General features: G+C 55.1%; 1 protein-coding gene across 7 annotated transcripts in view; it reads right to left on the bottom strand.

Moving 5' to 3' along the window:
- The window catches only part of Tspan18 (tetraspanin 18), a 114,792-nt gene that overhangs the window by 25,487 nt on the left and 63,940 nt on the right, over nucleotides 1-25,365 (bottom strand). For 4 of the 7 annotated variants that reach the window (XM_033756859.1, XM_010612507.2, XM_010612505.2 and 1 more), the window contains one exon: nucleotides 8,731-8,839. The exons of 2 other annotated variants lie outside the window; for them this stretch is intronic. The gene's annotated coding sequence lies outside the window, so the exon portion shown is untranslated. Of the gene's footprint in view, nucleotides 1-8,730; nucleotides 8,840-19,914; nucleotides 20,053-25,365 lie in introns of those variants that run through there. One more of the 7 variants, XM_010612506.1, reaches the window with a different exon arrangement.

Consider the following 25,365-nt stretch of genomic DNA (forward strand, 5'->3'; position numbering starts at 1 on the left):
TTTTTTTTTTTTTTTTTTTTTTTTTGGTACTGGGGATTGAACTCAGGACCCTGCACGTTCGAGGCAGGCGTGGCACCACTGAGCTAAATCCCCAGCCCTGATCGATTCTTATCTTCATGGAAGCCAGGCGTGGGCACACCTGTAATCCCAGAACTCTGAGAGGCTGAGGCAGGAGGACTGCAAGTTCAAGCTCTGCCTGGACGGCTTACTGATTTCAGGAGATGCTCCCTCAAAATTTAAAAATGCCAAAGGGCTAGGGATACAGGTCAGTGTGAAGGCCCTGGAGTCAGGCTTCAGAGGCCCGTCTTTACATTCTAACACAAAAATGGCCACCCACTGCTCCACAAGTGCAAGGTCTTGAGTTCAACCCCTGGTACAAAAAAACAAACCCCAAAAACAGCTACCCTGTGATACTTCTGCTTCATGGGGAGCGAGGCCCAGAGACTGTGAGGAGCTTCTCTGGGGGCACAGCGAGGTGCTGTCAGTAGATCCGGGCCTTCACTGAGTTGCTGATGTCCTGGTTCCTTCAGCAGCCCTGAAACTTTCTGTCTGCTCTCCCTGGAGCCTCCTGCCTCTCCTGGCTGCGCCCCCATCTCCTCCTGCAATGCTGGGGTGTGGGACCTCAGAACCCAGACCCCGAAGCTGCCTCAGAGGCCGCCTGGCAAGGCCTTTACGTCTCCCTGCACCCCGTGGCCTGGCCCGGGCCTCACCCCCACGGGGCTCGCTGCCCCCTGCCATTTGCTTGGCAGTAAATCCTGGCAATGGAAGGTCGTTCGTCTCAGGGCAGCCACAGCTGATCCTCAACGCCTGGCCTGAGGTAGGAGGCTGTCACCCCTTCCTGTACAAAGATCAACTGGAGGTATTTGGGGCTCACGTTATGGAGCACAGACTACCGGAGCGCAGTGACCGTGACCGAAGCGGCTTTTGATGCTCAAGGAGATGAATCAGAGACAGAGTTGGGGGCCTCTGGGCAGGGGCAGGAGAAATTCAGAGCGCTATTTTCTTTCTTCCCTATAAAAGCAACCCAACTGCTCCCTGGAAACCTGGAACCGTAAAGATGAACCACAGAGGTGGGAGGGAGACAGGAGACAAAGAGACCAGACAGGCTCCACCTCCAGGGCTGGGCACCAGAGCCACCAAAACACAGGGGGCTCGCGTAAGAGGCGGGGTGCTGGTGACCCGACCCCGCCGGCAGGAGCCCTTCTCCATCCTCAGTCCGCTGAGAGCCCTACTTCCTGAGGCACAACGGTACGGGCCGAGCATCCCTTATCCGAAATGCACAGGGCCAGAAGAGCCTCGATTTTGGAGCTTTTTGGACTTTGGAATATTTACATAGCATTGTCCTTAATCCAAAGAATTCAAAACTTGTTTGAGAACTGGTTGAGATTTGTGATTTTCACATGAGGAGTGCTAGACCCGTCATAGTGGCGATCTTATTCTTCTCCATCTGTAGGAACAGAAAGCCCCTCCTTCCTCGGCCCTGGGACAGTGCTGGGCAGGACGAAGTAGCTAATGAAGGGGGACTAGAGGACTTGATGCACCCACCCTCGTCCACGATGTTGACAGCCTTCCCAGCAAAGGGCCAGAGAGTAGATATTTTAGGCCCCGTGGTCACACTGTTTCTGTCGCCACTTTGCAGCTCTGCCAGGAGGGGACACAGCAGACACAGGGTGCTCCCGTGGGTGCTGGCAGGCACCAGGCTTTTTCAGCTTTATGAAGAAAGACCGGGTAGGGTGTGGCCAAGCTGGGCCCTGCTGTCTGTTGGAACAGCAAGAGGCTCCTGGTCCCTGTTCTTTTCGGAGGGCTCCTGGGAGCAGGACTTTGCTGCACGGGAGCTGCTGGAGACCTGGCACGGGAGGCCGGGCTGGCACAGGGCCCCTGCGCTGAGATCCAGCCCACACGCTGAGCCGCCAGGGGTGACAAAGGACTCACGCAGAGCCCACTGCCAGCCAAGTGTGCCGCCCAGAGCTCTGCTCTGCTCTGCCGAGTCCAAGGGCAAGGAGGCTGGCACGGGATTGGCAGATCTCGGGAAAGAGAGGCAGAGATCCTGACAGCAATGACCCAGTGAATCCGGGCTGGGAAGGACAAGGGAGGAGCGGCTACGACAGCCAGGACAAGAATGGACACTGAGTGCCCATGGCCTGCCAAGCACGGTTACAAACACTCCGGGTCTATTAACTCCTTTAATGTTTGCAACAATCCCATGAAGTAGATACAATTATTGTGTCCATTTCACAGACCAGGAAACCGAGACCGAATGGTATAGTCACAGGGTCACACAGCAGGCTCCTTCCGGCTTCTGTACTCAGGGTCGAAGACTACCTCAAAGCTGGGGGGCACCCATGCAGCCCCCAGAATTAGGGAACCCACTACATAGATGGTGGCTGTGGGAATCAGGGGACCCAGGATCTGTCCTTGCTGTGCCTCTGGTCAGCTGTGTGATGTCAAGCAAGTTACTTGTCCTCTCTGGGCTTCTCTGGGGAGGCAGCACGCTGAGTGGCCTGGGCCACCACGTTGGAACCCTCTTCTCACCCTCCAGCTGTATGGCCCTGGCCTTTCTGAACCTCGCCTCCTCTGTACTCTCTCAGGCCACTTGAAAAGCCTGCGGTGGCCTGCGTGGTCTCGTCTCAGCTTCACTTGTCCACCAGGCCACACAGCCAGGGTCTTCAAGCTTGATGCTGACCCGGAGGCAATGCTGGGGACCTCGGGTCCAATTCAGGGAGGGAAGGACTCAGGCGCTGTCCTGTGCAGGATAAAGGACAGCCCAACCTGGTCCTGCAGAGCTGTGAGGGGACGGTGACATAGGGTGGGGAGTCTGGGGGCTTAAGGACAACAGCTCGGAGCAGAGGGGGTCTGGGTCCCCCTCGGGAGCACCGGATCGCAGAGGCTGTTGGTCTTTCCTGCCGCTCGGTGCCCATGTGCGCCTGGGCTTAGCAGGGAGGACACAACACACTCACGCCCGCACCCACACGCACACCCACGCTGACCTTCCCAGGCAGCGCGGTGGAAGCTACTTGTCAGCCCAGCAGGAACAGGAGCTCTTACAGCGACAGGAACCCCCCAGGCCCCACCCCGGGAGCGTAACCCCCAGCAGGAAGTGGCCGCCTTTAGTTATTTAGAGGCTCTGAGAAGAAGCCGATGCCACTGTGCCTGAGGTGGCTGCAGGACTGCCGGGACCTGCTGGGAACAGGGGCCACAGGCGCCTCCAGGCCGGAAGAGGACGGATGGAAGTAGGTGTTTCATTTCCCCGTTAATTAAACAAGAGGAAGACCGAGTTGTGGGGCTGGGCGGGGCTTTCCCAGGGCCCTGTGGACCTGGGCTTCGGCGGGAGCACGGTGGTGGGGGGCAGGCGATAGAGCAGGGCTGTCCCAGGCCAGCCTGGCCTGACCCCTCGGTGCTGTGCGACCAGGTCACCGTGGGCGCCCAGCCTCATCATCCCCCAGCACCACAACTGGCATCATCGGGTAACAGATGCAGGGCTGCAGGGAGGGTGACCCTTCCTGGGTGACACAGGTGGGAGAGGCTGAGGTCGCCACTGTGTCAGCTGCTGAAGGGAGGAGGCCGCTGTCACACCCCACACAGCAGGGCCCTGCAGACAGCACCTGGAGCCTGAGCCAAGGCCCACCTGGGGATCCCGTCTTTTTTACACTTCTGGGGATTAAGCATATACTTCATACTGAACTACATCACCAGCACTTTTTATTTTTTTATTCTGAGACAGGTTCTTGCTATGTTGCCCAAGCTAGGCTTGAACTTGTGATTCTCCTGCCTCAGCCTCCCTGAGCACTGGGATTCCAAGTGTGAACCACTATGCCTAGCTTGGGGTTACCTTTTGATTGCAGAGTTTGTCAAAGGTATGGAGAGGGGGCCCAGGATTAGGTGAAAGGCCAGGCTTCCAGAAAGGCCCACAGCCCCTCCATCCACCATCCAGCCTCTTCCAGACTAGCCCCCTGGGGAGAGGAGAGGCACAGCTCACTGTGCCAAAATAGCTTCTTGTAATGCAGGAGGAGGAAGGAGAGAGCTGGGAGTGGAGCCAGCTTGTGCCAACAGCACAGGGCCCTGTGTGGAAGCTGCCACTTGCCCCCTGAGACAAGAAGCCCCTCACCCTCACCCCAGTGCTGCCAGCTCCAGTAAAGTGGCCTCCTCTGCCATGATGAGCATATTCCCACCCCAGGGCCTTTGCACCTACTAGTCCTGCTGCCTGGATACTCCTCCCAAATTACCCACATGGCTCACTCCCTCCCTTCAGTAAGGTCTCCCATGAAATGTCCCACGGATACCTTCCCTGGCCCCCATTCAAACTGTTCCTTTTCTCAGGTGTTGTCCCTTATTGGTGACCACTATCACCAACAGTGTTTTCTTCCAGTTATTTTCTCTTCTCTACCCTTCTTGGGAGGTCAAGAAGGCAGAAATTGTATCTGTCTAGAGCAGTGCTGAATCTGGTGCCCATGGCAGGGCGTGTTCCAAAGTGACTGCTTGATGGACGTTTGGGAAAGGGAAGAAGGAAAGGATGAAGAGACGGAAGGAGGGAGGGAAACAGATGCATGCATGGGCCTCCTCTGCACATGTCCCATGCAACCCCCGCTAAAGCTCTACCAGAAGACGCAGGGCCAGCGACACCATTTCTGGGCCCCAGTAAAGACAAGGAGACCCTTGTTCATCAGTGACTAAGAATTTCAAGATGGTGGCAGCAGGGCCTCAGACTGAGTGTGGGGCCTCACGAGAATGGCCCCGGGGCGGTGTTCCTCCATTTCCCTATGCTGTGGAGAGCTGGGAGGGTCAGAGGTGGCTGTGGCCGGGCCACTGTCTCATGTCGCGGACACACACCACCGTGCCTGCGAGGCCACGGAAAGACACGCGTGTCCCCACATCTCTGGGACTCTGGGGGCCTGGCCCAGAGAAGACCATGGGAAACAACACTGCCTCTCACACATTCCCTCACAATATTTCAATAAGGTGCTGTCTCCCAAGTCTCTGAGCAATACTGGTGATGTGGCAGAAGGCACAGGGCAATCCTGAGGGCTCTGTGCCCTGTTGGGGAGAAGTCCCCCAGGCCCGGTGGTGGATGCCACACTTAGTTTTAAAAGCATCACCCTGAGAGGAGGTGGTGAAGGAAGAGGAGAAAGGAGGGAGTGAGGCAGGGGCCCTGTTCGAGCCCACTTCTGGGACTAAGGCTGGAGCTTCCGGTAACCAAGGAAACAGTGGGGGGAAAGCCCCCCCCCACCTGCCTTCCAGTTAAACATTAGCCCAGGATCAGGATTAGCAAAAACCAGGTAACTTCACTTATACACAGCAAGCCCCCCACCTCATGCCCAGTGGTCTTCCGTAACCCTATTTACCATGTCACTGACAGCAGATTTGACTCCCGTGGACTCCGGATGCCATGACAGTTCCTCCAAAGGCCACAAAACGTCAAAAGCTGCACTGCCCAAAAGAGGGGCTGCATCAAGCCTCTCACAGGCAGGCATCAGACCTCAGTCCAAACCTTCAGTCCGCCCCCTCCCAGAGCCATCGCTCACTGCATTCTTGCCACCAGTGGCCTAGGAGGTCACTCTGCTGTTCCTGAGGCACCGGCAGAAGCAGGAGCTTTAGGAATGGTGTGGAAACTGGGTGTGGTGGCACACACCTGTACTCCCAGCACTCTGGGAGACTGAGGCAGGATTGCAAGTTTCACCCCAGCCTGGGCAATTGAACAACACAGCAAGACTCTCAAAATAAAAAAGAACAGGGGATGTAGCTAAGTGCAAAGATTCTGGGTTCAATTCCCAGTATCACAAAATAAAACAAAACTAAACACAGAGGACACACTGGGCAGGCAGGGGGAGCTGACAGAGCTGGCATCTGGGGACTCCAAGCTGTGGCATCAAAGGGGGAGAGACAGAGTGAGAGAAAGAGAGAGAGAGAGAGTTGGTAGAGGGCCATAGGTTTGTGGTTGATCAAAACCAAGCCCAGGACAGATTTTCCAAAGGGCCTGGCCGCAGCTGTGGTTTTCCCTGTTTTCCTGCATGGCAATCTTTCCTCAAATGAAATCATGAGCCATACCTCATGGGTATCAGAGCGGTGAGGCAGACGCCGGGGCTGCAGGCCTGGATGCTGCACCCGATGTTCCTTCTCCTCCCTCCCTCTGGACCTCAGCACTGCCTGGACTAGAGTGGCCCTCGAGGAAGGGCTGTTACAGATCTGGGGGGCTGTGCCGGGCAGATGAACCCTAAAGAGGCAGGGAGGGAGTTGGGCTGGGGGATCCCCCTGGCAGGAGGTCAACCCAGGGCTGCCAAATACTGGGGTGTTGGAATGGGGGGTAGCACTAGGGAGCACAGATGCCCACAAGAAAGGCTTTTGAGCAGTCCTTTGGGGAGGCAGATGCCCCCCGTAACACTGCGGATATGGAGTGTGTATGTGTAAAACCAGAGTCACTAAAAACGAGGCACTAAAAACTGTCACAGGGAGATCAACCAGGGGACTGAATCACAGGAAGCCCCCCACCCTCTATGGTACCCATAGGGAACACCTGCTACTTGGCCCACCCAGCAGCCCTCTCTCTTCTGAAAAAAATACCTAGGTTTCCCCTTCAGGGAACCTCCCCTGGCAGATGCTCCAGTTGACTTTCCCATGACAAGACACACTCCCCACTCTGCCCAGCCAATCAGCATGTTCTGTCCTCTAGCTCGCAGGGATTGGTGGAGATGGTCACAAACTCTGCAATCAATCAATCTGAGGTCGCCACTAGGCATTGCTGTCTTGCTTAATGAGGTTTGGGCTGAGTGTAGGCTCCCAGGCCATGCGGCATCTGGCCTCAGGATGGATGACCCCTGGCAGGCCTCTGATCACCGTTGCTTGCGACCCATCACTGGTTCTTGCTTCCCTGGGCAGCAGCTCCAGCCTTTCTTACAGGGGCCTGTGGGACCCCCAGGCTTTGCAGCTTTCTGGCCTTGTGGGTGCTGTTTCGCTGACTAGTGAGACTTCTGCAAAGTTAGTTCAGCTGCAGTCCCTCTGTCCCTACCCCAAGTGTTGGTCAGGGCCCTTGCATACATGAGGAGACAGACACCAAACTGCCAGGGTCCTGGGATTCAGTCACTCTTGAGCCTCATGTGGGACAGGTCACCCAGGGATCGGTTCATGGTTGCAGGGGCACCTGCCAGAGAGAGAGGCTGCAGGGTGTGGCAGGGAGTCCCAGCTGTGATGTCAAGCAGGCCATGAAGAGGTCCTGAGTCTCTCACCCACCGTATCCACTTTAAAACGGAGACTGTACCATGACCGACCTCCTAGAAGGACGAAATCCACAAAAGTGACAGTGCCATTTGCTAGGGAGGATGTGAAGCAACAGTTTTCTGGCTCATGGCTAGGGTACACAGGGTGTGTGGAAGATACTTTGGAAGTGGAAAACCGAAGTCCGCATAAAAACCTGCACATGAATGTGCATAGCAGCTCTATTCATCCTTGGCAAAGCTTAGAAGCAGCTAAGATGCCCTTCTCTGAGAAGATCAAATGTGGCACATGAGATGTGGAATATTACTCAGCAAAGAAGCCACAAAAAGACATGGAGAACCTTTTGATGTTCCTGCTAAGTGAAGAACCCTGTTTCTAAGGCTGCCTTCTGCACCTGTCACATTCTGGAAGAGGCAAAGCTATAATGGCAACAAAAAGATCACTGGTTGCCAGGGAGAAGAAGGCAGGGAAAACTAAAAATGCATCAGGGATGGGCTTTCCTGGCAAGGCAGAAGGTCCCCAGTGATAAAAGAATTGTAATTGGACAGGTGGCCACCAGTAAAAGACTACAGCTCCCAGCCTCCCTGTGGCTAGGGATGCCTCGTGACTACGTTCTAACAATACGATGTGAATGGACTACATCTGTGTGTCCTTGTAGGGGGGAGCAGCATCCTCTCCACTCCTGACTCCCTCTTGCTGGCCAGAATGGAGATGCCAAGGGGGCTATGGGGATAACGCAGACCAGGGAAGATGGAGCCCCAAGACGGAAGGAACCTGGGTCCTGGTTCTATCATAAAACGCCTTGGCTGAGAATTAACTTAAGAGAAAAAGCCACCTCTGTGTTGCTGAAGGAAACATTGTTTTGGGTTTTGTCACACATGACCAATCCCTTCTGGTCGTGCATGCAGGTACACACAAAAATCGTTCTAAGGATTCCTCCTAATATAGGTAAAGCACTGTCACTCACATATTCACTATTCATTCCTTCAGTGAATAATGGGCCAGTGTCCTGTGCTGAGATGTGGGGATCTGCCTGAGAACAAGACAGACAAGATCCCGGCCCTTGTGGTGTCTCCATGTGAGTGCAGGGGGAACGGCCATCAATGCAAGAAGCCACACACAGGGACTGTCGTGAGTGTTAGGAGTGCTCCCACCAACAGCTGCCACTTACTGAGCTCCCAGCTCACCATGCCGACCGGGTCTAGGGTCCTTCCTTCTATTCCTGCACTGTATCTTTCCCACAAACCCAAGCGCTGAGTGGTCCTGCCCCTCATTGGACCAGCAAGGACGTGGAGACGCAGAGAGCCGAGGAACCTTTCCTGGGCCACAGCCGGAAATCGGTGGTTGCAGGACTTGCACCCAGGTCGGTTGAACTTTAAAGTCTTGGTCACTGGGCCTTCCTGCTCCGGCAGGGCCATGATTTAGAAGTACAGGATGCCATGCGGATGACTATGCTTAGTGACAGCAATGGGCTCAACAAAAGTAGGGGAAAACCCCACGCTGAGCAAGCCCAGAAGCTCTTACCTGGGCAGTGGTGCCGAAGTCCAGCAAGGGTGTGGCCGCTCTTCTAGAAATCGTGTTCAAGAGGCTCACACTGGGCCCTGAGGCACGAGGCCGTCCAGGGGGTGCCCACCTGTTGGGAAACACAGAAGGGCTCTGACGGCCTGGGAGGGGATCCCACCAACCCAGTCTGCTGGTCTCCCTTTCCCACGCGCGGTGCTCTCCTCTCCATGGCCCCCGCGCCCTTCGGGAGGAGGAAGAGGAGGAAAGGCACAGCAGCCCAGGGCCTGCTCAGCATCAGGACCCAGCCAGCACAAGGTCCTGGAGGAACCAGCCCAGAAACAGCTCTGACTGGGTGGGTGCCTCACACCTGCTGTCTCTAGCAATGTGCCCTTTAGAAGGGGGTGGGGAACTTGACAAATGCCTCACTGTGGGGAGCAATTCTATATAATTTTGGGGAGAAAATCATGATTCGGGCCTAGTTTTCCTGTCAGCAGGCCAGCTACGGACATGTCGAGACAGAACTCCATCTTCACCTCCGGTCACAGCTAAGACTTCCAGGGTCCCGAGATGCTGGGATGCCCCACTGCAGGACCACACCAGCTGGAGACATCCTGGGAGGAACCAGATCTTCCTGTGCACAGCTCCTCATTGTTCCAGGATTTCTGCTGCCCCCTGAGTCGCCTGTTACATCTGTTTCTCCCAGAGTGCTGAATTCAGGTGAGGTAAACCCTGGGGCCTCCCGCTTTGCGCCCAGAGCAGCACTGATCAGGCCCAAAGCTCACTTCTTCTCAGTCTCATTTTTCCTGTCTTTCCTGTAAAATAACTGAATTCGCCTTGTGCTGTCGTGGCTCATAGGAGACTAGGACTTAACTACAGAGGTTCTAGTAACGTCCCCTTTCCCTGTTCCCTACATTTGGCGCCCAGGGCGGGGCAGCTTTGATGGAAAATGTAACTTTCTATGTCTGACTGAGTGGGAGGAGATGTCACAGTTTGAGTCTATTGGAGGGAAGTTCCTTCACCTATGACAGTACATTCCTGGGCCGCTCCAGCCAGATGAACCAACTGCTTCACCTTTTCAGTCTTCATACCGAGCTACATCCCCAGCCTTTTTAAACTTCGTATTTTGAGACGAGGTCTAAGTCACCAAGTTGCCCAGACTAGACTTGAATTTGCAATCCTCCAGAGTGCTGGGATTATAATGTATACCCCCCTGCCTGGCTCCAGTGGCCTCTTTTTACCAATGAAGAAACCGATGCGCAGAGAGGGGTAGTGACTTGGCCCGAGTCATGTAGCAAGTTGGTGGCACAGTGGGTGCCTCCTTCATAGCCATCAGCCCTGCAACCCCGGGCGCATTGTCAGGGGGTATTGTTGGATCCCTTCTATCCTGTCCCGGCCCCTAGCAGAAATGCTTCCTGGCTGTGGCTGAGCCAGGACAAGGTGCAGGGGTGAGGGGAGAACCACAGTGGCCAGGAGCATGGACAGTAGAGGTGGGGGACCTCGGCCATGTGCAGAGCCCACATCTTTCTAGAAGTGTGGCCCCAGGTAAGTCGAGTCCCCTGGGCTGCCAGTTTCCTCATCTGTAAAACAGGACAAACAGCAGCATCTTCCCCCAAGACTGCTAGGGCTAAGGTGACTTTCACAAAGCGTGAAGCCCACAGGAGTGTTTGGCACCTAAAGATTGCTCAAAAAATGCTAGGAAGGTGACAGAAGACCGTCATGCACGTGCACATGTGTGTGTGCTCACACGCAAGGTGAAGTGAGCACAGGACTGGGAGATGCCCGTGTCCCTGCAAGTCTCCAGACGCAGGATCCAAACGCCAGCAGCCACTCCTCCCTGTCCTGAACCATCTCAGTCCCACCCTGCCTGCAGGACTTCCCACCGCAGCCCCCAACTTCTGCTGCCAGCCAGCGAGATGCAAATGTCATTAGTGCTCTCTCCACCAGAAGGCAGCCAACATGTGCGAACTGGGGTGGCCGTGGGGGTCCCCAGCTTTTTCGGAAGGGACAGAGAGAGACAAACAGCTTCGGGAAAGAGGTGGCAATGGAGATGAGACCGCTTTAGCGGCAGGATGTGCAGCTGTGCCCGCCTCTCTGGGCCTCTTCCCCAGCGTCTGTGAAAGGGATGCTGGGCCAAGTCCCAGCCTCTGCAGACCCTCGGTGTCCACCCTGAAGCATGTGACAACAGCTCATGGACAGAGGCCCAAGGAGGCGCCTCCCCTACAGCCCTGGGCCGGGAGGCTTCCTGTGGGGTGGAAGGGCGTGTGGAGGCCAGAGAAGGGTGCTTCGGACAAAGACTCCAGGAAGGAGAAGCACAGAGATGCCCAGGGGCAGGAGGTGTGGTCAGGAGCGAGCTGGGAAAGCCTGGTCGTGTTTCCTATGTGTGCCATTCCCCACAGAAGCCCAACAGTGCTACCCTCCTTTGGAGACAGAGTAGATGTGAACCCACATTCAGTTTGAGGGCAGACACTCATCAGTGCAGGATGCTGCCCCAAACCTACCTACCTTCCTTCTCTTTCACACTGAAACTGAATGCAGGACCTTTGCATAAGCTACCTCCCAACCCTTTATTGATGGATTGACTGACGGATCAACAAAGGGTCTCACTAAGTTGGTAAGTTGCCCATGCTGAGCTTGAACTTGGGGTCCCCTGCTTCAGCCTTCCAGAGCACTAGGATTACAGGTATGCACCACCACACCAGGCTTAAAACTGACCGTAAGATAGAGAACTCAGAAGTGTGTCACAAGTGTGTGCACACAAGAGTGCGAGCCAGCTCGCAACGGTGAGCGCCCTGCATCTGCGTGGGGTCAGTGTTTGTACGTCTGTGGTCCTAAGCCTGACTGTGTGTTGCTCAGTCACAGAAACAGCAGGTGGGGAGGATGTGGCAGGGAGCAGTGTGGGCTGGGAGTAGCAGTCACAGGCCCACATCATCCCACGGCAGCCCAGGAAGCCCGGCCAGCACCACGGCCCCGGGCCACTCGCTCCTTAGGCCTGGGCTCACTGCTGCGGGCACCATGGCTCCGCCTGGCATGGTCCTTGGTTCCCCTCCTCTGTGGTCCCTCGGGACACTGCCCAGCTGGGGAATGGACCCTACAGGCATATTCCGAGGCCAAGGCCAGTGACCAGGCGCCTGCCTTGCACCAGCAGCTGGGAGATCAGGGCCGGGAACTCAGCTCTGTATGCCTGTGCGGCCTCCTGGTGACCAAACTGACTGTTGATGGGGTGCAGTTTGAGGCCAGGATAAGCCAAGAGAGCCTTGACAGAGGATTAGACCAATATCCCTTTCCACAGTTCTGCCCCCGCCTCAGTTTCCCCTGTGTGTGTGTGTGTGTGTGTGTTACTGGAGATTGAACCCAAAGTCTTCACACTCCAGCCCTTTATTTTTAATTTTGAGACAGGATCTTGCTAAATTGTTGAATTGCCTGGGCTTGGGTGGAACTTTGGCTCTTCCTGTCTCAGCCTCCCAGAGTACAGGATCACAGGCGTGCCTACAACACCTGGCTTGAGTTTACCCAAGTTTAGAGTTCTCTAAAACTGAGAACTGCCACACTCTAATATAGTTGTGCAGAGCCTGTGATATCTGATTTTATCATTCATTGTTCACACCACAGCTGGAGTTCACCCACCAGAAACCAGGAAGCTCCTTCAGCAGCAAGGAGCAGGGAATGGGCCCAGGGCAACTAAGTGTGGATAGGAGAAGAGAGGTCAGCAGTTTTATGTTTGGATCACTGACCAAGGAGGACTGTAACAACTCTGGGACAGGAAAGCAGGTAGGGAGAGAGACAGAAGTGTGGACTGCTGATGGTTGACAACTGGGACAGTTTTTCCCAGAGTTTGGACAGGGCTGGCCCCAAATTTAATTGAGAAGAAAAGAGTCCTGTGTCCTGGAGTCTTGGGGACCACAAGTCTTCCTTCACTTGGGAGCATTAACTGAATGCCTGCTGTATATCTGGTGCTCAGAGGCTCATCCCAGCAAAAATTAGACCTTTGGGGGTAGCCCAATGTCTCCGGATGTAGCAAGGGCTCATCACATAGTTGTGAGTTCAGAAGAGAGAGCAGACCAGGGATGGCTTCTCAAAGGCAGGAGCAGATCTGAGTGTGTGGGCTGGGAGGAGGGCGTTGTGGGCAGAGACTGGGTAAGCAAAGGCACGTAGGTGCCTCACACGGGTGAGTATTCAACACCAGGAGCCAAGGCTGTCTGCTGTGGCAGAGTGGGAAACAAGGCAGGAGCGGGGGGCAAGGGCTAATGGCTGAGGTCCATGGAGGTCAGACCTAGGATGATGGGCTTTATCGACAGGCAAGGGAGCCACTGACGGTCACAGAGCAGAGGTGTGTGACTGAAAGCAGCAAGGAGCCTGGGCAAGTGCAAAGAGATGATGAGAGAACGGAAGGAGGGGTGGAGGGTGAGATAAAGGGACGGCGGGAGAGGTGGGTGTGTGAAGGGGGTGATGACTGGATGGGATGTGTTGGGTGTGCATTCCAGTTTTGCACTGCCGCCAACTGTGTGGCTTCTGAGAAGTTACTTCTCTTCCCTGGCCTGTTTGCCCTCTGCAAAGTGGAAAAAAATACCGCCCCCTGATAGGGACGTGGGGTTCAACCAGATCGCATCTGAGAAGCACTCGGAATTCAGCGAGAGTCCAATGCTTGCTTTTAAAAATGGACTTTTGGTTTTCTTAACCAGCAGTGCCCTTTGTGCTAAAGTTCAAGGTCATGTAACTGGCTAGGATCAGCCGGGCTGGGCCCGAAGCCCTAGGAGAAGGAAGTTACGAGCAAACAGACCTGGGATGACTCAGGGAAGAGTCTTGGTTTTAAAATATTGTGAAAGAAGAAGGCTGTTTTATGACTTCTGCCCCGTGTGCTTATTAAACTCCAGCTATAAATGTGAACTAATAAGGGAAATGAGTTAAGCTAATGAAAAAAACCAACCTCAGCCTGGATCCATAACACCTAATGGCAGCCCATAAACATAAACATAAAATTTTAAAATACAAGGATGAATTGCCGGGCCCTGAAGCTCAAGGAACCTGTAATTTCTCCGTCTGAAAAATAAACGCGATTGATTTTAGCCGGGCTGCTCAATGCTCACAAGTGAGTCTCATAAAGGAAGGAATTATTTCCCACTGTTTACTCACTGAGGACTGTTAAGTATTGAATTTAAATTGTCTCGGATTCCTAAGTAGTGCAAACCAACTTAGAATCCAAGTATGGCAGAACTGGAAAGGCCCTCTGAGGCCTTCGGGCTCAGTTTTCTTTGTTCTGCAGACCAGGAGCTAAAGGAACAGAGAAGGGAGTGACTTGCCTATGGTCACACAGCGACCTGGGTTGGAGCCTGGGCTCCTGGGCCTGGGGCCTGCTCTGTCCTGCAGCCTCCCGGACCAGGCCTTTGAAGTCACCTGGCCTTGTGTGGTTGATTTTTGCAATAAGGACTTTCCCCCAGGCTCTGTAGAAAACAAACAGCCCAAGAAGGGATGCATAACCAGGCTCATGCTGAGAGGGTGCAGGAGGGGACACAAGGTGGAGAGAGCCGTGCAGTTCTGAGACAGGCCCGAGTCAGATGGGTGGGTAACCAAGGTTCTCTCTCAACCAAGCAGCCCAGCCAGGAAGGAGACACCCAGGAGACAGGAAGTGGACACCCAGGAGACAGGAAGTGGACACCCAGGGGACAGAAGTAGACACCCAGGGGACAGGAAGGAGACTCCCTGGGGGACTGATATGACCCTCAGTCCCCGGGGGCAGTGCACATCTGCTGAGAGGCAAGGACTGCGCAGACACCGGAGCTTCAGGGACACTCTGAGTCTGGGTTACCGGGCATGAAACAGTGGGAGTCATTCCCTTCACCCCTCAACCAGCGTAAGACCCTCAGAGCGCAAAGAGTCCGGTCTCCACCTCTGAGTTCATTTGCTAAGGGACTCTGCGCCAACGCCTTACTTCTCTGAGCCTGTTATAAAACAGGGATACATACCATTGTGACAGATAGCGTTGCATCACCACATGGAACATGCTTTGTTAGCACTCAGGTTTATTTATTCATTTGGGTTTTGTTTTTTTCATGGAGACAAGGTCTCACTATATAGTTTAGGCTGATCCTGAACTCACGGTGATCCTCCTGCCTCAGCCTCCTGAATGCTGGGATTGCACATGTGCACTACCACACCTGGCTGCGTAGGTTTATTAATGAGGATAATAAACAGCAGACCCTGGTGGCTGGTCCTAGATGGATGGGAGGAGAAACCCTTCGGCAGTCTCCATACACATGGAGTGACCTGCACCTGCTTATAACCCACACACTCATGCATTCATTCAGCAAACGCTCATGGACAGCCAGACACCTGCGCTGCCATGCTGGGCCCTGGGGGAGAATGAAGGGACTGTGGCACTACAGTGAAGCTGAGTTCAGAGCATCTGGGCTGTTCTAGGAGCTCCAGCGTCTCTGGACCCTGTCACACTGGTGCTAGATGAAAAGATGCTATTGCAGGTATGCGGCCTGGCACCATGGGCTCAGGCTCAGGGCCTGGAGGCTCGGAAAGGAGCAGGGAGGGTGGCCAGGCAGAGGGCAGCATGGCTTCTTGGCCTTGGTTTCTTTCTTGTCTGGACTCGGAGCCTCCGGGGACCCTCGCCCAGGGTTGTGGAAACCACTCCACGCAGCCCGGCACGGCCACCCAGAAGGTTCTCTGACTGCTGGGCCCTACAGGAAAACAGGAACTGAGCACTCAGGTCAGCTGGGAGAGGCGGGCAGGTCAGGACGCGGCCTCCTGGCTGGGCCCCTGGTCCCTCCCGCTGGCCCGCAGCACAGGCTGTGTTCGGTGAAGGACCCTGGGGAGGGGAGGCTTCCTTCCTCTCCCACTGCGTACTCATGTCCCACACACAGGCACTCACGTGTGCACACATGCGCAGCCACGGCCAAGTCACAAGGTAAAGGGTGCCTAAGCAAGAGGCCACAGATGGGGCTTTGGCCACAGCTCCAGGCAGCTCCAGGGTGCTCCAGGGCAGGCTCAGTGCCTCTCTGGGCTTGGAAATGAAACAGGCTTCTTGGGATCAAAAGAAGGGAGCTGAGTCACCAGAGAGGGAGAGGGGAAGGGGAGGAGGAACTGGACGGAACACAGCCCTGGGGACAGTATCGCTTGTTGTCTGTGCTGTTAAAGGAACTGCTAGGAGGCGACTGTCCGGGACAGGATGGGGCACAATGACCCCGGGAATGGGCAGCCACGACCAGAGTCACAGTCACAACTCCTCCTCATCAAGGAGCTCTCCTGGGGGCACCCGAGACACCCTGCACACCAGAGCCACCCTTGGGGGCATGGGAAGTGGCCATCATATGCACACCGGTCCTGGTGGGAAGTGACAGCTGTCACAAACCTCCTGTCCCAGGAGCCCTAGCCCATGGGACCTTCCCTGGCCACACACCTGCCACACGGAACACAGCTGACCTGCTTCTCAGGGCAGTGGCTCCAGAATCCTGGGGCCCTGCAGCAGGAAGGGGCTGGCCTTGGACTTTTGCTCACCTAAGGTGGGTCACGTTCTACGGGCAGGAAACATCCACGGTCACAGGCCAAGTAACAATGCACATACGTCACTCCCTGAAGAGGACAGCACCTCAGGGGAGTCCTGGACCTTGGCAGGTACCAGGGAGCGTGAGGCCCCCAAGTTTTCCATTCCCACAGGAAAGAGACAAGGACAATGGTCTTCCTCGTGGCCCTGGGAATAGGGTTACTAGGAGTCACGGGTCCTGTCCTCATGGAGCCTGGGGACATGGTTACTAGGGGTCACAGCCTGTCCTCAGAGGCCCTGCGATCAGTTACTAGGGGTCATGGAATCTGTCTTTATGGCCCTGTGGATGGAGTCAGTTGCAGACAATGTCCTTGTGGGGCTTAGGGACAGAGTACTAGAGGCCCTGGCTCTCTCCCCTGTGGGCCACGGGGACAGGGTTTCCTAGGCCCACTAAGTGTATTCCAACTTCGAGGGGGGACAGAGCCCCCTGGGCCGGGCCAGGCCTGGCCAGAGAGGCAGCCCCCCTGGAGTGGTCTCCACGCAGTGGTCACTGCAGCCAGGTTCAATCAGCCCTGATGGCCTTCTGGGAGCTAGGAGCCACCATCTGTCTACAGGGCATCGGAGAGGGCTCATTCCAGAGGCCAGGACGTGCAGAGGGTGGGTGGCGTCTCCAAGGCCTGCTGGGTGCCAACCCGGTGTCTTCTGAGGTTCCTCACAGGAGGCTATGCTGCGGGTGCCCTGTGCCCTTCCTGGCAAGGCATCGCCCCGGCTGCAGAGTGTCAGCAGTGAGCCCCTCTTACCCGCACTACGGGGTGCAGAGCCCCTGGCTGGGGATGCGGGGGGCGGGGGCAGGCCAGCCCTGCAGGTAAGACAGCCCAGCCCCCTCGCTCTGCTGGGCACAGGGCTGGGGGACGGGGTTTCACCAAGGTGCGCATTCCTGACTCCAAGCCTCAGTGTCCTCCTGTGTGACAAAGGGATAACGAGACCATCACCTCACAAGGCTAATTGTTGCCCAGGTAGAAGGGCACTCATGTGAAGGGATCAGCTCAGGCCTGCCCAGAAGTCAGGGCCCTGGCAACACAGCAAGCACGGATTCTTCTTATTCTCCCCATTCATTCACAGAGGCAGGAACCACGACCCGGGGAGGCCCAGGCAGTCTGTGGGAGTCACAGGGTCCCCACGCCACGCTCTGCTTGTCCTTAGTATGGCCCCGTTTTAGATGAGAAACACCCAGTGACACAGGCGTCCTTTTCTGAGTCCTCTTTCATCAGTGTCCTTAGTTGTGCTGCGCTGGCTGCCTTGATGTCCAGAATTAATTCAAAATGTTTCCCTTTTGTGGTCATTTTGACTTTGGGGAGGAGCTGGAAGTCACACAGTGCCACATCTGGTGAATAGGCTGGGTAAGGACAGAGCATCATGTTTCTACAAGCCTGCCTTTCAGGTAGATGGCACTCAGCATAATTTTGATCGCACCTCGCAGAGCAGCCTCTCTCCTGATTTTGCTGCCCCTCAGCCCCAGCCTGCACATCACTTATTACATCCGCAGTCACTTCATAAATTTACAGCTACTTCCTTTCTGTCTCGAGTATGGGAATGTGTTCCGTGTGCACACAGCCACCACCTCGGTTACCGCTCAACCAGTGTCACGTGCCCAACAAACACTTGTGCATTTTCAATCCCCCTGGGCACCGTGCAGAGCCCCTGCTGTCCCTGGGGCTGCTGTAAGAGTCTCCCAAGGGTACCGAGGTCCCCACATCATATACAGTGACAGTGCAGGGATTTGCCGTTTGATTCTCCCTGCAACTCTGGCAGACAAATTCAGCTGGGGAAACTGAGGCTCAGCATGGAAAGAGATGTGCACAGGTCAGATGCCCTGGGAACCAAGAGCCCTGAGCTTGGACGCCGATGGCTCCGTGCCACCCGGTGTCTGAGGAACGCAGACGTGTGATCCAAACTCTCCAGGCTGCCCTTTCCTTCTGCAGGGTGGGGCAGAGCTCCCAGTGCAGGCAGCAGGCCGCGGCATGATCGGCGGAGTAACCGCCACGGCGTGCCAGGCCGCTTGAGCCGGGCTGGGGTTGAAAGAGAAACACGGCCCTGGGCTGCTCTGGCCACCAAGCCTGTATGCCACCCTTCCTGGAGAATGCCAAGGAGGGAAGAAGGGCACCAACTGGAGCCAGCCTGCCCTGAATGGGAACCGGTCTACCCCAGCTCAGAGCCGAGTGCCCTCGGGCACACACATGTAGAGACACACAGCCTCTCTCCTTTGAATTTCAGTTTCCTCATTTGCCAAATGAGAATAATTCCTCACCCTGGAGCTGTTAGGTGTATTAAGGGGGATCGTGTACAGAAGGGCTTTAGTCTTTGCAGAGTACTGCACACCAGTCTTTTGATGTCTTATGCCATCTACTCATAACCCTACCCACCCTGCCTGCAGGGGGAGAGGCGGGAGAGTAGGCAGGGGCGCTCAAGGCTGCCTCCCTTGCCCCAGCCCACCCACCAGAGCCCTCCACCTGCACCAGGCTCAGCAGGGCAACGTCCTCGCCGTGAGGTCTCCGGTCAGAGTCTGAATCACCAGCCCACCTTACAGGTGGGCAAAAAGAGCCTCAAATAACGGGGGCGAGGTTCGCGCTCAGTCATGGCGGGGCCTCGGAGGGAGACAGGGAACAACACGGGAGGCCCTTGAGAGATGAGGGATGCAGAGACCGCAGGAAAGGAAGAAGAGCCTGACCGGGAGCTCATTAGAGGGAAGCCGCAGACATGGGCTCATTTATTTGGCCTAATCCCAGGGAGTGTCTGAGAAATGTTTTCCCTTTTCGCAGGAGGTAGGGGAGGAGCCTTGGTGGAGAAAGGACAGGATGAGGGGCTGGCGACAGGAGAGGGTAGGTGGGGGCCAGGGGCCAGCGCCTGAGCCATTAATCCTGGCACCGCAGTGCTGCTGTCCAGGAGCTGGGAGCAGAAACTCGCTGTGCGTCCATCAAAGCGAGCAGGGACACTGGGTCTGGAAACCGCGGCGCAGGCAGGGGCTGGGGCTGGGCAGAGCCCTTCATTTCTGAAAACCTTCAGCTTTTGCTGTCAAGGCCTTCAGTGGATGGGACGAGGCCTCCCACACACCTAGCACTCGCTGACTGCAGACCTCACCCGCATCCACAAAAACCCCTTTCCCGAGACTAAGATAGGCATTTGCTGACATCGCCGGGCACTCCAGCCTACCCAAGGTGACAATGAAATGACACCGCCTCACCAGCTGATATAACTTCCTACTGCTGTCGCAATGAGTTACCACAATGCTAGTGGCTTAAAAAACAGCACGGATTTATCTAGAGATTGTGAAGCCGGAAGTCACCTCAAGGAAGCCTCCACGGGAGCTCAAACCAATGTGTGGGCGGGACAGTGTCCTTGCTGAAGCCTCAGGGAAGGAATCTGCTCCAGAACTTTTAAACCTAAGAGGCTACCATGTCCCTCGGCTTGTGGCCCCATCCTGGTCTGAAGCCAGCAAGGCCGGCCCCATCTTGCTCAGGCAGCAGCCCCCTGGCACTCCTGGGATGTCAGCTCCCTTGGCTTTGGCAATGGAGGGCAATGGGGGTCAATCTCAGTCCAGCTGTAGAAAGGGGAAGGGGATGCGGTGAGGGAAGCTGCCAAGTCCACCAGACGCTGTGGTCACGCAGACATCAGGGTACACTGGCCCATGCTGCCCTCTTCCCGTGCCCCGTTGTACACACCTGCTCTCCAGCACAGTCCTGGGACTCTTGAGAGCTTCCTGAGACCCTGAGAGTTCTGGACACACCGCGTTCTGCATGGCGAGCTGAGACTGAGCTCAGGTTGACACACGTAGACACGAGCCTTCTCCACCTCCGCCGGCGGAGCCTCCCATCATATCACCCTCCGCCCGGGAAGGCACCGCTTCTGTGTCCACGCCCGCCCCTCCCAGGGCCAGGCTGCCTCCACCTCCTCCCCACGTCCGGTGCAGAATTGGCCGTGTCTCCCAGGGCCAGGCCTAGGCCTAGGCCTGGGCTCACACACAAGGGCTGCATGGGTGCCTCGGGTCTGGGATGCAAGAGGGACCAAGGGAGAAAGTGAAGGTGACTCAAGGTGGGAGCAGCAGAACTCAGGCCGGGCTGTGCAGTGGGTCCAGGACAGGGGTGTGAGCCGCACCCAGGAACCTGCTCTTCGTAGGTTTGACAGCAGACCGCAGGGCCACACGTGGATCCCAGACTCACAGGGACCCATCACCCTATTTCACAGATGAGGAGACTGAGGCTCAGAGGTGAGGCTGGTGTCCAAGGGACAGGGCTCTCCTGGCAGAGCAGGGCTGGGCCTGGACGTCCCCACTGTCCTCCTCTTTCCCCACATGCCCCACCCTGCCAACGTGGGTTTATCAACAGAAGCCACTCAGGAACTTGGCAATGGGTCTGGGGCTCATTGGCCTTGGTTTGTCTGTGGCTCCCACAGCAGGATCCCTGCCATGCAGGTAACCTCGGGGACCTGGGCATGCAAGCCTGGGGTATGCAGGTCCTGCAACAAGACAGATGGTAGCAGCCAGCGGAAAGATTAAATGCTAGCAGGGACCTGGAGGTGGGGTAACCACAGGGACCCCAGGTCCCAGCCTAGCCTGGGCGGGCCTGGTCATCTCGGCTGGGACTGTGTACTGCAAAACCTGGGAGCAGCACCACAGGAAGTGTGGCGGGGGGCGGGTTCCAAAGCCTTCACTTGTGAGAGACAGACACACGCATGTACACATGTACACACACGTACACACCAAGTAGGGCTCTGGCAAGCAGAACACAGGAGCTGAAAAGGCAGAGAAGAGACGCAGGGCACTGTGCTGCCTTGGTGTTGCAAAGAGTGGCTGGGTTCACCATAGACCGGAAACAGGAAGTTCCATCTCCCTTCTCAGTCCTGCCCGCCATGCTGTGAGCAGCTCTCCTCCTCCGTCAGGCCCCTCTGCCGGGGCACCCTGCACAGAAGCCAGCCATGGGCTGAACCTCCACACACCATGAGCCAAAATAAACCCCTCTTTTAGGATGTAGGCGTTGGCACTGTGTCCCAGTGACCTGAGTCAAGAGCCCCAGGGGTGATTCCTGCAGGTGACAGGTGCACAGACCGTCCCAAAGCGCCCAGAGTTCATGCACAGAAGTGGGCACATTTTTGGCCTTCTCTGGTCCCGGGCAGCCCTTCTTTCCACCATGTGCCCCTGACTTTGGGGTACAGGAAGTAGCTTTTGTCCCCTCTCCACCAACGGTCCTCAGCCTTGGAAGGCAGACACAGATTCGCCTCCTCATCAGCGTGTCTCGAGTAAAAATAACAGGAGCAGAAAACTTGCAGAGTGCATCTCACCCAGCACGCGGGCCCAGCTGCACAGCACCGGAGCCTCTCGATTGCTTTCCCGTGACCACGGATTCTGCCTGCAGGAGCCATGGTCCTGCCCGTCTGGGGTGAGCACTGTGCTGCCTGCCTATTATTGCCAGCCTGAGCAAAGAATGTGCATTGCGTTTGCATTGTCGCAAAGTCAAAACATCTTTTTGGTTGGCCTAGCGTGTGACATGTAGTCCAGGATGTACTCAGACTCAAGATCCTCCTGACTCAGCCTCCCCGGTGCAGGGATTACAGGTGTGTCGTGTCACTCTGCACTTCACTGTAATGTATAAATAAAATTCTTTAAGTGGCTGCTCCAAGGTGTTGTCCTTGTGGTGTTGTGACGGAGGAAAGCAGAGAATGCCAGAGGAGAAAGTTCCAGCCTGGAGAAGAGCAGAGGAGGGGCACAGGAGGGGTTTGCAAGTGCCCAACCTTCAGCACAGTGGTCTCTGGTCTCTGTGGGCTTATGATGCCTTTTGTGTTCCAAGTATCCAGCAAAGCCTCAGGCCTCCGTGGGAGCTAAGGCAGCAGCATGAATAAACCAATGAATGAATGATAGCAGCATTCCTTCTAAGCTTGCAGCGGGTCCTAGCTCAGGCTCTGATAAACAGCCCTGGAGGCAGGAAGCCCAGCCCTGGGGGCACTAAGCCCTCCTCTCCCTGGGCGGTAAGGAGCCCCTTCCAGGGCCCTGGCACAGACTCCTGGCCCCAGCCCTTCTCTCCCTTATCTTCCTGTTTTCCCTTCCTCCCATTGTTCGATGGCTTCCTGCAGCCCCAGGCCAAGGACCGGCTTGTCTGGAGGTCACCAGGCCAACTGCGCAGAAGCAGAAGGTGAAGAAGGCCCTGCTCCCCTCCAGAGAAGCATTTCTGTCTCCTCCATTTTCCCAGCGTCCCTCCTCCTCCCTGGAAGGCTTCCTCCCACATAAGAGGCCCCTGTCTACCCCCTGTGGCTGTGCTCTGAGACCCCCAAAGAGGCTAATCCATTAGTTTAGGTATGGCAGGAGGTGGGCAACAAATTACTATGCGAAGCAAATAACCTGGGCCAATAAATTAGGAGGGTTGTGGGGTGAGGGGTGGCATCCCCTTGTTCTTGGCTGGGGTGGGGGCACTAGAAATCCAGACATTCCTGAGGACTCAGTGGCCTGATTTCCATGCCCCACTTCTCTGGGGAGGCAGAACCCCAGAAAGCAGGACAGAGAGCAAGGTGGTCAGGACCAGCAGCCCGGTGTTTTCACTGACTCACAGCAGCTGCCTACAGAGCAGAATCGTAGCCCCACTGGCCTCGACCCACTCAGGAGTAGCTGAGCTCTTTCTCCTCCTCCAACCACTTGTCCCCAGTGAGCTTCACTAAGCGCTGGAGATGAGTCCTCGTGACAATATCAAGCCTGTTCATTTTGGCTTTCAACCTCAGTCAAGACCTCAGACGTCTGGTGTGTAATGAGGGGAGAGCACAGGGACACCAGAAGCAGCCGCTGGTCCACGCAGCAGTGCAGGGAGGACTGGAAAGACACCTGGACGCTGCTCCTCGGGGGCATCGACGCCTCCACCTCAGCTCCACCCGCCCCTGATGTCCCTAGCTCCTTTAGTCTCCTGAACTTGGTCTAGTAGGACTTCAAATTATATGATCAAGAAAACTCAGGCCCAGGATGTGGAGTTAGCACTCCTCTGTGCTCCAAAGCGGGATCCCATCCTTTTCTGTGAAACTAGACTACTTTTCCCCTTGGGTTGCTGGGAAGAACAGCAGAAAGAGGCTGTAATTCCAGAAGACTGACTGCTCCCAAACACTGCTGCTCCCCTCCCAGAGGAGCACGGCCAGGAAGAAGCCTGGAAGTCCATCTCCTCCCAGCCTGGCCTGGAACTCCACCTCCCAGACTCCTCTTCAGCTATGTGGTCATGTGACATCCTCACCAATGGGAATGGACGGTGCACCCTTCCAGGCCAACACGTCTAGTAAGGCGCTGGGTGGGCCTTCTCTACCTTACTCCTCCACTTGTGGTGACCCTGCAGATGAAAGGAACTAGGAATCCTAAGTACTGGATGGAAAAATCACTCACCAACCACTCATTAAACTGCTGCTGAATAAGGAAAACCCTTTGTGGTGTTCTGGGTCAACCTTATAGCCCAGAGTACCTTTTACCGCTTTCACTAGTACAGTCAGTTTTCAACAGTCACTGAATCCACTATGTTCTTGGGAAAAGCCCTGGCCACACCAAGAAGTCAGGTAGGAGTGTGCTACATCAAGAACTATCTACTGATAACCTGCTGTCCCTGGCTCCGTCTCATCAACGTGTCCAAGTTCTCTGACATCTCCTCCATTACCTCTCCACCCCACACAACTGTGAACCTCTTTTTTTTTTTGTACCAGGGATCAAACTCAGATCCTTGCACTTGCAAGGCAGGCAGTAGAACCACTGGGCTAAATCCCTGGCATGTGAACCTTTTTCTCCTGCCTGTCACAGCCAGATTTCTCAAAGAAGTTGTCTACACTTCCTATCACCATTCTACATCTTCCATTCCCTTCTTGACCCCCCGGAAGTGTGGCCTCCATCCCCAACCATCCCCAGGAACAGACCCGGCAAAAACCCTGTCCTCCTGGACTTTCCAGGACTTTCCTCAGTTCTTATATGGTATCCCGCATCCACGGGGGATACATCCCAACACCCCCAGGGGATGCCTGAAACCACAGATGGCGGTGAACCCCATATCTAGTATATTTTTTCCTATGCATATGATAAAGTTTAATTTATAAATTAGCAACAATAAGAGATCAAGAAAAACAACAAAATAGAACAATTTTAACAACATAAAGTTATGTGAATGTGGTCTCTCAATATCTTATTTTATTGTATTCACCCCTTCTTTTGATAACATGACATTAGAAGAAGCATTTATGGTTTCTGTTTGGCATATCCAAATTGTGAGCATCAATATTCCAGCTCTGGAGCTCTTATTAAGTAAAATAAATTACTCAGACATTAGCACTGCGATACTGACAACCAGAGTAGTTCCTAAGTGACTAGTGGGTAGGTGTTATACACAGCTTAGAAATGCTGGACAAAGGGATGATTCCTGTCCCAGGAGGACACACAGGATGTCACAAGATTTCCTCCTGCTACTCAGGATGCCCTACAACTTGAAACTTACAAATTGTTGACTTCCACAATTATCCATTTAACAGTTTAGGATCACAAGTGACCAAGATATGGGCAACGGACACCATGGAAAACAAAGGCATGGATAGGGAACTATGAGATTGTGTTAGTCCATTTTCTGCTGCCAGCGCAGAATATCACTTACTGGTATTTTACAAGGAAAAGAAATTTATTTCTCACAGTTCTGGATGCCAGGAAGCCTAATACCAAGGTGCTGGTGTCTGGCGGTAGCCTCTATGTTGCATTATCCTATGGCAGAGGGCAAGTGGCAAAAGAGCTTAGGAGACATGAGGTAGAAATGATCTTCTCATCAGAATCCCACTTCCCCTATGACAAACACATTCCTTCGTTTATCCATTAGCCTTTCCACACGGACAGAGCCCTCAGGAACTATCACCCTTCAAGCTAACACAATGCGATTCATCTCAACTTGAGTTGGGAGGGGAAGTTCAAGCCCTAGCAGGTACCCAACAGCCTCCTCTGGCAGGAGCACCCTCACTTACATACCCAAGTCCTGGGGTCCCTCCCAGTGCCAGCTCATTTCTAGCAATTTCAGCAGCAACCTACGATGTGCTAAACAATGTTCTAGTCAGGGATGAAGAAGAGGAAGAGGAGGTAAGGAAGAGGTTTGAGAGGTTGCAGTCCAGATAAGTGGAGTATATATCCC

This window comes from Fukomys damarensis, unplaced genomic scaffold (genome assembly GCF_012274545.1).
Source record: "Fukomys damarensis isolate Sample0158 unplaced genomic scaffold, DMR_v1.0_HiC HiC_scaffold_27, whole genome shotgun sequence".
In the NCBI taxonomy this organism is placed as follows: Eukaryota; Metazoa; Chordata; class Mammalia; order Rodentia; family Bathyergidae; genus Fukomys; species Fukomys damarensis.